We start from the raw sequence: 12,448 nt of genomic DNA, 5'->3' as shown, positions 1-12,448 counted from the left end.
ACATGGCAGGCAGTTCATTAAATGTGGAATGACTCATATTTTGATGTGTTATGGAAGGGGTAGGGGAGCAGCTGATCATACTAGTACTTGAGCAGGATGGAGTTGGAGACTGAGAGGATGATACTAAATCTTTTTCATCGTTACCAGTGGAACAGACCCTGTTAGACATTATGTTTTCAACCATTGTAATCAACTTTTTTTTCCAATGTGTAAGAGCATTGTTCTTGAGAGCAATACTGCCTTTCACACGTGGGTCACACATCGTGGCTAACATATAGCAATCCCTTTGCATGAGAGGTTTCAATCTTTTTTCAACTTGCTCTTTTAAGCATTTAACAAGCATTAACACTTCCTTAGAGAAATCTGGATGATGCAGAAATTCCTCTAATACCTCCTCCAGATAGTTTATTACAGGGATGACACCACCCAAAGTGGCATTAGCTGAACTCAATGCATCAGTATATACTTTGAAAGGCTTGAGGACATGCACCATGTGTGCAATGTTTGTCCAGTCCTGACATCCAAGAGGATTTTCCAATCCAATTTCAGTTGCCATTGCCAAATCATGAAGAGGTGTCTGCTGTTCAGACAACCTCTCCAACATAAGATAGGTGGAATTCCATCTGGTAGGCACATCCTGAAGAAGGTTGTGCAAAGGTGCGCCAACTGCTATTTGCCTCTTTCTGAGTTGCTTCCCACTTTTTATACTACGATTGAAATGCCCAGCTATTTTGCGACACTTTTCAATCAACCGCTTCAGGAGTTGACTACTACAACTAGTAGTACCACCTTCCTTGCCACTAAGCCCCAAAGCATCCCTCACTATCAGATGCAGGGTATGTGCAAAGCATCGGATGCCGTTGAATCTACCATCAGCCAGAGCCTTAATAATATTGGAACCATTGTCAGTAATGAAAAATCCATTTAAGCATTCCATATCACTGCTTCTAAGGAGCCCATTCCATTTTTCCATCATCCCCTGAATTGCGTGTAAGATATTTTCGGAAGTATGTCTCTTGTCTAGCACTTGAGCATGCAGTAAAGCCCAATGGTATCCTGGCGAAACCTTTTTGGAGCTGCTGCCACTGCCACTGCCAATGCTGCTAGTGCTTACAGGTATTAATGCCTCATCCAGCTGCCACCAATGTGCTGTTAGAGATAAATATGCATGCATTGCATTCATACTAGTCCAAACATCAGTGGTGAGATGGATGCTCCTCCCCTTTGCCCTTGCCATCATAATCTGCATTTCAGCACGACATTTTCTGTATAGGGAAGGAAGCACCTGACGGCTAAATGTACTTCTTGAAGGAAGTTTGTAGTAAGGGGCGAAATAATGGAGCATCCGCTTAAATCCCTCATTTTCTACAATCTGCAGCGGCTGATCATCCAAAGCAATCATTAGAGCAATATGTTGTGTACCCACTTTAGACATTGCCTGCTTCCTGCTCTGTGACATTGCAGAAGAACACCACCCCATCTGCTCCATGGTAGCTTGCCGCTGCTGCTGGGGATGAGGAAGAGGAGACTGCTGCTTCTGCAGATGCACACAATCTGTATCTTCTTTATCTTTAGTACTACTACTTTCCTTCTGTGGCTGCTTCCCTGTTGCTTTACTTGAAGCCTGGGCAAGCACAGTGGGACCAGCTTCTTCTGCAAGCAACAGTGCTCTATGTTCTCTTTCAAGGTGATATTTCATGTTGCTGTTAGTAAGATGTCCAATAATTCTTCCACGGCTCACCATCTTTTTACAATGGATACATTGTCCAAATCTCTGGTCAGCCACAACATGATAATGATTCCAAATCTTTGATGTCCTTGTACTGTTCCTTACTCTAGGCTGGATACTTGTCATTTTCATACTAGTAGTAGAAATAGTAGTAGTAGTAGTAGTCACACGTGGATGTTCAAATGGTGTAGGGGACAGGGTACCAGCAATACTGCTGGCACTGGCAGTAGTTGTTTGTTTTGCAATCTGACTAACATTGTCATTGCTTCTGTTCTCCTCCTCCTCCTTCTCCTCAGAATGTTTACTAGCCAAAAACTCCTGATCATCATCCTCCTCCTCCTCCTCCTCCTCCTCCTCAATATCTGATTCATCATCATCATCCAATACTTTCTGTAGCACCATTCTTTCATCTAATCTTTTCACCTTTCCCTCAAATTTTGCTCGTTCCTTCCCTTGCAACAAGTTTCCTTGCACTTCTACATCCTCTTTCTTCTCAAAAAATCGCAGTTTTTTCCTAGGGACTGGCAGACAGCTCTTTCCAGTAGCACTATCACTAGCAACACGTTTTTTTTCCAGAGGGTACTGGTAGGGGCATTATGATTCTGTGGTCAAAGAAATATATAATAAATATAGTACATTAAACAAGTTAATAAATTAGTTTGGTATTCATTTTTAAAACTTTATTGAGCTAATAGCATTAGCTAGCTAGCTATTGCTAAGGCTACCCCCAGACCACAGGACAAAGAAGGATATAGTGATTATTTATTAGTCAGTGAGTGACACTGACAATTGATAATTTGATATAGTATACTTACTAATATATTATATTGCAATTTATACCATGCATTGGCCAGAGCATCAAACTGCAGCAGACTGAGACTGAAACTAGGCTGCAATACTTCAGTTCACTCATTACACTAGCCTCCTGGCAGGACTGGCTAGTGGCTAGGCTTTTCTGCATTGAGGTTAGAGAAGTCCTATTCCTATTTTTTCATATCCTTTTCAGGCCTATTCTGTTCTTTGAATTAAAATAACTTCTCCCTCCCACTTCAAGTCTTACCCACAGATCTCACACACAGGAGCAGAAGCCTCAAGCCAAGCACAAGATACATAATATAGGATATTGGACAGACTATTGGCCAATTATAGGTTTAGTAGTAGAATTGATTTGATAGTAGTGACTCACTGGCTTTAATAGCTAGCCAATATAGCCAGTGACACTAGGCTAATAGCCAAGCTAGCTATTAGCCTAGTGTCACTGGCTAGGGCTAGCTAGCTATAAACACTATTAGTGATAAATCTGGTAGATTACACATACATCTATATAATATTGATAAATATAATATTATATAATTTTATATATTTATAAATCTATTAAAACTCTACTGCTGCAATGTTCAGAAAGCAATCAACGCACCTACCTTAGTACCTTCACCTTGTCCTTTATAAACAAGCCCTGCTGCTGGACTGGAGTGCTGGTGCCTGCCTATGCCTAGGCTAGGAATGCTGCGAACGAAGAGCTCACTCAAGAAACAGAAAAAAAGAGTAGAGCTCAGCTCAGCTCACTGGTTGTGGCTATTGGCTATTTTGGCTAGTGGCTTGGCTGCTACCAGTAGCTAGCTATATGCTACTGTGGCTAGTGGCAATGGCTGGCTACTGGCTGGCTGCTAGTATCATAGGCTGATACTAGTATCAGCTAGCTAAGCCAGCTAGCAGCTAGTACCCCTTAATAACAATAAAGGCTGTATAATATTAACTAACTATCAAATCAACAGCTGCAGCTAGCTATAAACTGATTGACTGATGTTTTCTCCTCAAACCCACAAAACAAAAGCAACACATAAGCAGAGCACCCCTTATTATATAGCTATTATTGCTACCTATTGACTAAAAGTAGGAGGGAAAATAAACCTATTAATTTAAGTGGCCAATTCAAAAATGATGCAAATGAACATTATGCATAATATATCAAACAAATTCTAGTCACATGATTGATGACATAATCACAATATCCACAGACACACTACTACAGTAGGATTAGAACTTCAAGCTAATAGCTCTATCCCCCATTCCCATTCCCCATCCCCCATATAAAACAATCTGTAAAAAACAGCACCTTGGCTGTTGGTAACCTTGGTAATGAATAAAAAAACAAGAAGACACCCAATAGGAATACATATTCAACCTTCAATTTTAAAAAAAGTGTCAATTTAGTATCAATTTACGTTAGTGCGCACTAACATATATCACTGCGCACTGCCATGTACCTAGTGCGCACTAATAATCCGTTAGTGCGCAGTACGGTGAGGCGCCATGTACTGCGCACTACGTCCAGCGACTGCGCGCTAACGGATAGTCCATGCGCACTAACATCCGTTAGTGCGCAGTAATAAAAAACCGACTTTAACCCGAAAATTCGTGGAATTTTGATTCTTTTTCCCAACTTCCCCAACAATGACGAATTAGACAATGTCGTTGGCATTGGCTAAATCGTGAAAAACGAAGGCACATCTCTAGTGTGCATCTCTCGCAAGGAACAGACTTGTATACCAGAACAGGGTTACCAAGCATATTAAGAGAGTAAATGTCAGCAGAAAAAGAGCATTCAGCTTGCCCACTTACTCTCTCCACACTGCTAAGGATACAACCCAGCCGTCAAGCACAAAGCATAACCACCTGCAAGATTTCTCCCTATCTAGGACAGTTTTGGGTTTTTTTTTTACTGTTTTGTTTTCCTCCTTTGTGCTCAGCCATCTCGGGTGGAAGAGCATACATGATCCCCACGTGGTATCCACAATCTTTCCCGTTCCTAGCATTAGTGGCGTGGCCCTTGCCTAAACAAGAGTCTCCCACATTTTCTGCAAAGCCTGCTACATGCGCCCCTTCATTTCCACTAGGACTTCTAGTTAAAGAACTTTCACTCTGCTGATTCATATTGTATGGCACGGAAAGCCCTTCTATCGATGGGGGTGGGAAAGGAGATGCCAGGGCTTGCATGCTTCCAGTGTTATCTGCCCAGCAAGGGCAGAAGCGCGAGGGACCAGATCACGGTAGATTGCACTACCGCGATCTGGGCTGAAGATAATGGTAAAAGTAAGGCACTAGGAGGCTGAGAAGGTAAGAGTTGGGGGTAGGAGTAGGTGGAGGGCTCTGAAGATTTAAAACTTTAAAAACTTATAGTGGGGAGGGAAGGGGGTGAGACTGGCACTGGTCCCGACCCGTATATTTTTAAAAAAAATAGAAGATGTTTTAGGGGGGAGATTGCAGGCTCAGCCCACCAAGAGCTGAGCTTTGGAGCTACGGTGGGAGGGAGAAGGGGGCTGTGTTTGGGCCACTAGGCCTGTACCTTTTGTTTTTTTATACCTAACATATCTGGTTATGTTTAAAGTTATCTAGCTATGGTTAGCCAGATAACTTTCCTCAGGGGTATTCAGTGGACGTTTATCCCATTGAATCTCCTGGACAACTTATCCAGCTAACTGTAGCCGGATACTCACCAGCTTAATAAGCACTACCCTTTAAATAACAGTTAGGGCTGGATTTTAAAAAGGTCACGTGCGTAAATCTGGAGGATTTGCGAACGTAACCGGCCTTACGCACGCCGGGCCTATTTTAAAAGGGCCAGGCGACATGCGTAAAGCCCCGGGATGCTTGTAAGTCCCGGGGCTTGCATAAAGGGGTGGGGGCAGTCCAGGGTGGTCTAGGGCAGGGTGGGGCCAGAGGCCTCTGACACAGCGGCCATTTGCCGCTGTGTCAGAGGATTGTATGCTGGCAGGCTTCCAGCGGGCGCAACCTGCCCCTGCCTCCAGGTAGGCACAAAAGGTAAGATAAAGGTTTGTTTTTTTTGGGGGGGGGGGTTAGAGTAGAGCTAGGGGGGGGAAAAGGTTAGGGGAAGGGGTGGGAAGGTTAGGTTAGGGGAAAGGGAAGTTCCCTTCCAAGCCGCTCCGATTTCAGAGCGGCCTGGGAGGGAACAGAGGAAGGCAGCGCGGCTCGGCGCGCACAAGGTGCATAATTGTGCACCCCCCTTGCGTGCGCCGACCCTGGATTTTATAACATGCGCACACCTGCGCGCACATGTTATAAAATCGGGCGTACATGTGCACGCGCCAGGTAGCGCACGCACATGTACGCCTGCGAGCAACCTTTTAAAGTCTACTCCTACAAGCATTGCAACATAGGTATTTCATCTGCTGGATTTTGGAGTTAGCAGACCAGCTGATGCATTGACCGTTACTTCTCTAGGTAGTGGCTTGTACCATCTAAGTAACTTCTGCAAGTGTATTTGGTTTGTTGTATTGCTTTATGCAATTATTAGGGGTGTGCATTCGGATTGACCGCATTAGTGAAACGCAACTCATTTTTTTTTTTTTACTTAAAAAATTGATTCGACATAAACGATCGGATTTCCCACATATCGAACATAGATATGTTCGATATGTGGGAAATCGCGATTGTTGAGCCAAAATAAAAATATAAACCCCCTCACCCTCCTTAATCCCCCCCCCCGACTTACCACAACTCCCTGGTGATGGAGCGGAGTGAGGACGCCATTTCTGCAATCCTTGGCGAGAAGCATGTGACGTCGGCGGCACGTTGAGTGACGCCGGCGTCACGTGATTCCCGGCGAGTTCGCGCCGGACGGCTCGTTCGGCCCAAAAAGAACTTTTGGCCAGCTTGGGGGGGTCAGGAGGCCCCCCCAAGCTGGCCAAAAGTTCTTTTTGGGCCGAACGAGCCGTCCGGCGCGAACGAGCCGGGAATCCATTGGATTTTTTTTATGTCCATATTGGCCGCAAGTGGGACCCCCTTTCGGACATAAAAAATATGAACATAAAATTTTGCTCTGCACATCCCTAGCAATTATGCATGTTTTTATCCTAAGCCACCAAGAATATTGGATTATCTCAGTATATAAGGCATTTAAATTAATTAAAAAAAAACCCACCTCCTTATATGTTTCAATTTAAGCATTACTGCAGTGTTTATACAATGGGCCAGAAAGAAAAGTCACAGAATGTCCACGTGGGTGGACAAACACTCGTGTATGGATTTAATGAAATTTGGCTTCAGTGCAAAACTTGCTTCCAGTTTTGCCCTAGCAGTGTTGCATTGACAGAAGGGAGTGTTTACTGAAAAAAATATCCCAAACAAATGTTGTACTGGGGCAAACATTTGCTATGTCTGCTTAGTAAGGTTTGATATATATATAACACTTGAACCTCATTTTGCAAACTGGGGAGGGAGTGTGGGGGGAGGGGGCACATGCTGTGCTAGACCTTAATGTCTCTCAAATATGCCACAAAGCAATCAAAGCAGGCGATGTGCATAATGAACATGCATGGCAACTTAGTAAAATGTTAAAATTTTAGCATATCTTTTTTCTTGATACTGGAATATATTTATTGTACCCACTTAGGTGCATATTTAAAAAAGGAAATATTTTATTTTTATTCATTTAAGAATTTTAATTAAAAATTGGATCCATTGAGAAACAAAGGAGAAAAAACTGCTTCTAGATAAATTGAATAACTTTCACATATTACAGTTAGAATATACGTGATAGCACCATCAATAAAATAAGGCATATGGAAGAGTATGCATAGAGATCGAGTTTGTTTTGGTTTTCATTTCAAGTTTTTCTTTTTTTTTTTTTTATCTGTTTATTGAAAATGAAAAAATAAAATCAACAAGAAATGAAATAATAATAATAATAATAATAATAATAATAAAAGAAACCAGAAATAAATCAACAACAAAAATAATGGGTTTGGGTTTCAGTCTCCTCTAGATCCCAGGCCTCATGGACCATCTGTCCCCCATCTGAGGGGTCTTCACATGGCAGCAGATCCTTTTCCACGCCTGCCCTGCTGCTGCAAATTTCTGAAGAGGACTCTGGTCTCAGGCTTGCAGGTGCCATTTTGTATTTTTGCATCAAAATGGCTGGGGCTAAGGGTCCAAAAGGGGGGTTTTCCCTACACATTGGGAAGCGTTGCCAATTTTTTAAAGATGGCAAGGAATAAAAATGAATGAAATTGTGTTTGTTTGCCTTTCATTTTGTTTTACTTTAATAATGTGTTTCAAACAAAAGCACAACCCATATGCATATTTTTCATACAGAAAAATAAACAAATCTGTAAGATTATCTGGTATCTATGCAGCACTCGTATGCATTGCTAAAGAACTTCTGAAGCTAGAAGAATGATTCAAATGCTGATTGCTTATACATTTCAAAACCAATTACGGGGTTGCAAACCAGAAGTAAGACAGTTGTTGGTTGCTAGGTGGAACTTGGATGCATTCCTACAGCCTGCTGAGGCTAAGGGAATGTTTCAAACTCTGATCGCTTGCAAATTTGAAAAATAGCCATGGGTTGAAATCTAAAAAGTCAAACAGTTATTTAATTTAGGGTAGTTTTTGGCATGCTAGGGGAAAACGTGATCACGTTACCATTAATTCATCTCTTGGAGCTCGATGACTAGAGGGAAACATATTTTGTCGGTATGCGTTGCAATGTTCTTCTTTATGTATGTAGAGAACCTACTAGATCGCTACCAGAAACTAAACAGAATATTCCATTTCTCTGGACAGGAAAGAGAGTAATAATGTGGGCAGGTAGTACATGGTGAGCTCCTCTGATATAAATACTTTTACTAGCAATTTAGGTTGTGGATTTCCTGTTTCCCTTTTAAGAGGCAGCATGCCATGGCTGTCCCCTGATTTTCTTGTTGTTTACATCTTAATGCCTCCATGGAGCCTTTTGTTTGGATATGGGATTTCTTTCCACCCTCCATTCAAAGGATCAGTCCCTTCACTGTGGATCATCTGTATCCAGAAGGACCATGATAGCAATCTTTCCCCTGCTCAGGGAATCCTGGAGAGTAAGGTAATTTAATATCAAAGGAAATGTACCACCTAAAACTGTGATTTGAGATATAGCCTCTGGAATCACTATCCAAAACTAGCTCAGGAGTTACATGGATATTGTAAAGTTTTGTTTCCACATGCAAATGAAAACAAGAGTAAAGAAGGTAAAGTTAGACTCAGGAGCAAAGAAATAGAAAAATGAATGGAAAGCCATAATAACATAGACAGGGAAAGGGTCACACCCCCGGTAAGAGGGGGAGGCCATAATTGTGGAAGTCATCCAGGGTAGGGAGAGCAGTGGAGGCTGGTGGATGGGCTGATGGGCTGATGGGCTCAATTTAAGCCTAGGTTGGCCCACTTTTCAGCCTCTTTGGGCAGGGTTGACCATGTCCTATGGGTGCTCAGCATATGCTATGTTGAAGGCTGGCTAGTAGGGGTGTGCATTTGTTCCCTAAGAATTGGGAATCCACAACATATAGGGCCTTATTCGTTGTATTCATGGGGAAGTGAAACGTATCACGATTCCCCACGAATACAACGAATCTCAACGAATAATTTGGCCACCTAAAGAACCCAATTTAAATAAACCCCTCACCCTCCTGATCCCCCCCAAGACTTACCAAAACTCCCTGATGGTCCAGCAGGGGGTTCGGGAGCCATCCCCTGCCCTCACACCCTTGGCTGCCGGTTTCAAAATGGCACCAATAGCCTTTAACCTACTATGTCACAGGGACTACCAGTGCCATTGGTCAACCCCTGTCACATGGCCATCGGCGCCATCTTGTGCTCCTACCATGTGACAGGGGCTGACCCAATTTAAACAAATCCCCCACCCTCCTGACCCCCCAAGACTTACCAAAACTCCCTGGTGGTCCAGCAGGGGGTCCAGGAGCCATCCCCTGCACTCACACCCTCAGTGCCAGTTTCAAAATGGTGCCGATAGCCTTTGACCTACTATGTCACAGGGGCTACCGGTTCCATTGGTCAGCCCCTGTCACATGTCCATCGGTGCCATCTTGTGCTCCTATCATGTGACAGGGACTGACCAATGGCACCGTAGCCCCTGTGACATAGTAAGGGCAAAAGCTATTCGCACCATTTTGATTACTGGCAGTCTCCTGCACTCAGGCCGTTGGTTGCCAGTATTCAAAATGGCACTGATAGCCTTTGCCAGTATTCAAAATGGCACCGATAGCCTTTGACCTTTGCTATCGGTGCCATTTTGAATACTGGCAGCCAATGGCCTGAGTGCAGTAGGTCGCTCCTGGACCCCCGCTGGACTTTTGACAAGTCTTGTGGGGGTCAGGATGGTCCCCCAAGACTTGCCAAAAGTCCCTGGTGGTCCAGCGAGGGTCCGGGAGCAATCTCCTGCACTCGGGCCATCGGCTGCCAGTAATCAAAATGGCGCTGATAACCTTTGCCCTTACTATGTCACAGGGGCTACCGGTGCCATTGGTCGGCCCATGTCACATGGTAGGAGCACAAGATGGTGCCGATGGCCATGTGACAGGGGCTGACCAATGGCACCGGTAGCTCCTGTGACATAGTAGATCAAAGGCTTTCGGCACCATTTTGAAACCGGCACTGAGAGTGTGAGTGCAGGAGATAGCTCCCGGACTCCCCGCTGGACCACCAGGGAGTTTCGGTAAGTCTTGGGAGGGGGTCAGGAGGGTGGGGGGTTTCTTTAAATTGGGTCCTTTAGGTGGCCGAATAATTTGGCGAGATTCGTTGTATTCGTGGAGAATTGCGATGCGTTTCTCTTCCCCACGAATACAACGAATATGGTCCTATAAGTTGCAGAGTGCCAATTCGTAGGGAACGAATGCACACCCCTAATAAATTAACAGAGACTACATGATGAAATTAAGTACAGATCAAAAATAAGTTAAAGGCAATGCTTTGACCGAGAGAACTAGGGTGAACAAACTGGGGTGGGTATTACCAGGGAAATTATCTTGGGAAGGGGGGATTAATATATAAGTGCCAGAATGTCTGATATCTTGAGTGATTGCTAGGTGGGGGGAGAGGTGCATAGAGATCAAGAGTATGCTGTTTGAAAAGCCAGGTCTGGAGGTTTTGTTTGAATTTCCTGGGCACGATTCCTGGCAGAGACTTGGAGGCATCTTGGTCCAGAGGGCTGTTCCTACAATGGTGAGAGAGCGCTTTAAGTTAGGTTATATGAATTTTTTGAATAGCCATGTTTTCATCTCACAATTAAATCTCTTTGTTTTTGGTATTAACCATAGCATCTCAGGTAGAGAGTTCCATAGCTTTGGACCTGCTATGGAAAACACAAAATCTCTTACTTGTGTCAGGTGTGTGCGCTGTATTGTGGGAACAGTCAATAGACCCTTTGTTTTAGATCTTGGTGTTCACGGAGGTGTTTATAGTAATATTGTCACACCTATCATACCGATGTTACTGGAATTCATGATTTTGAATATTAGTGTTAATACACTAAAATGTATTTAGGCTTGTACTGGCAGCCAATGCAGAGAGATCAGCCAGTGTGTAATGTGATCAAATTTTCTATTTCCTAGCAAATGTCTTGCTGAGGCATTTTCTAATAATTGTGACAGTTTTAATAGACATGTTAGAAGACAAGTAATAATGGGTTACAGTTGTCTAGGTTTGAGAAAATTAGGGTTTGCAAGACAGTGCAAAACTCCTCAAATGTTAATAAAGGTTTCAATCTGTGTAGTATGTGCAACTTGGTGTAACCTGAAGTATCTCATTTGTTTATATGCTTTTTGATTGTAAGGTTTTCATCAAGCTGGATACCTAGATCTCATACTGGATTTGATGGAGTAATTTGAAAATTGCCCTGGTCTATATGCGGTGGTTTTACTATCGAAGAGTTTTTGCTTAACCAAATGATTTCAGTCTTTTTGGGGTTTACGTTGTGTTAGTTGCTGTGGTATTGCTTTCATATTTATTGAAAGTTTTGTTACTGTATTTTCAAATGATTTGGAGAATGGACTGTAGAATTGTATGTTGTCAGCATATAAGAATAAGGTAATTCCTAATTCCACCAATAATTTACACAGTGGGCTCATATAGATATTAGAGATGTGAATCGTGTGATCGATCATCTTAACGATCGATTTCGGCTGGGAGGGGGAGGGAATCGGATCGTCGCAGTTTGGGTTTTTTAAATATCGTGTAAATCGTGTAAATCGAAAATCGGCACACTAAAACATCCCTAAAACCCACCCCGACCCTTTAAAATAAATCCCCCACCCTCCCGAACCCCCCCAAAATGCCTTAAATTACCTGGGGTCCAGTGGAGGGGGAGGGGAAGGGGGAGGGCGGGAAAACCGGCACACTAAAACAACCCTAAAACCCACCCCGACCCTTTAAAATAAATTCCCCACCCTCCTGAACCCCCCCAAAATGCCTTAAATTACCTGGGGTCCAGAGGAAGGGTCCCGGTGTGATCTTTTACTCTCGGACCTCCGTGCGTTGTAGAAATGGCGCCGGCGCCATTTTGTTTTTTTGTTCCCCGACGGCAGGAGCATAGGAGATCGCTCCCGGACCCCCGCTGGACCCCCAGGGACTTTTGGCCAGCTTGGGGGGGCCTCCTGACCCCCACAAGACTTGCCAAAAGTCCAGCAGGGGTCCGGGAACGACTTCCTGCACGCAAATCGTTTTTCCGTACAGAAAATGGCTGGCGCCGGCCGTACGGCAACACAATTCGACTGCAGGAGGTCATTCCGGACCCCCGCTGGACTTTTGGCAAGTCTTGTGGGGGTCAGGAGGCCCCCCCAAGCTGGCCAAAAGTCCCTGGGGGTCCAGCGGGGGTCCGGGAATGACGTCCTGCACGCGAATCGTTTTTCAAGCTGGACAAAACCCATTCCA

The sequence above is a fragment of the Rhinatrema bivittatum genome, chromosome 1 (assembly GCF_901001135.1).
Source record: "Rhinatrema bivittatum chromosome 1, aRhiBiv1.1, whole genome shotgun sequence".
Lineage (NCBI taxonomy): Eukaryota > Metazoa > Chordata > Amphibia > Gymnophiona > Rhinatrematidae > Rhinatrema > Rhinatrema bivittatum.
The sequence above is the reverse complement of the archived record's forward strand: the minus strand, read 5'-3'. Positions refer to the sequence as shown.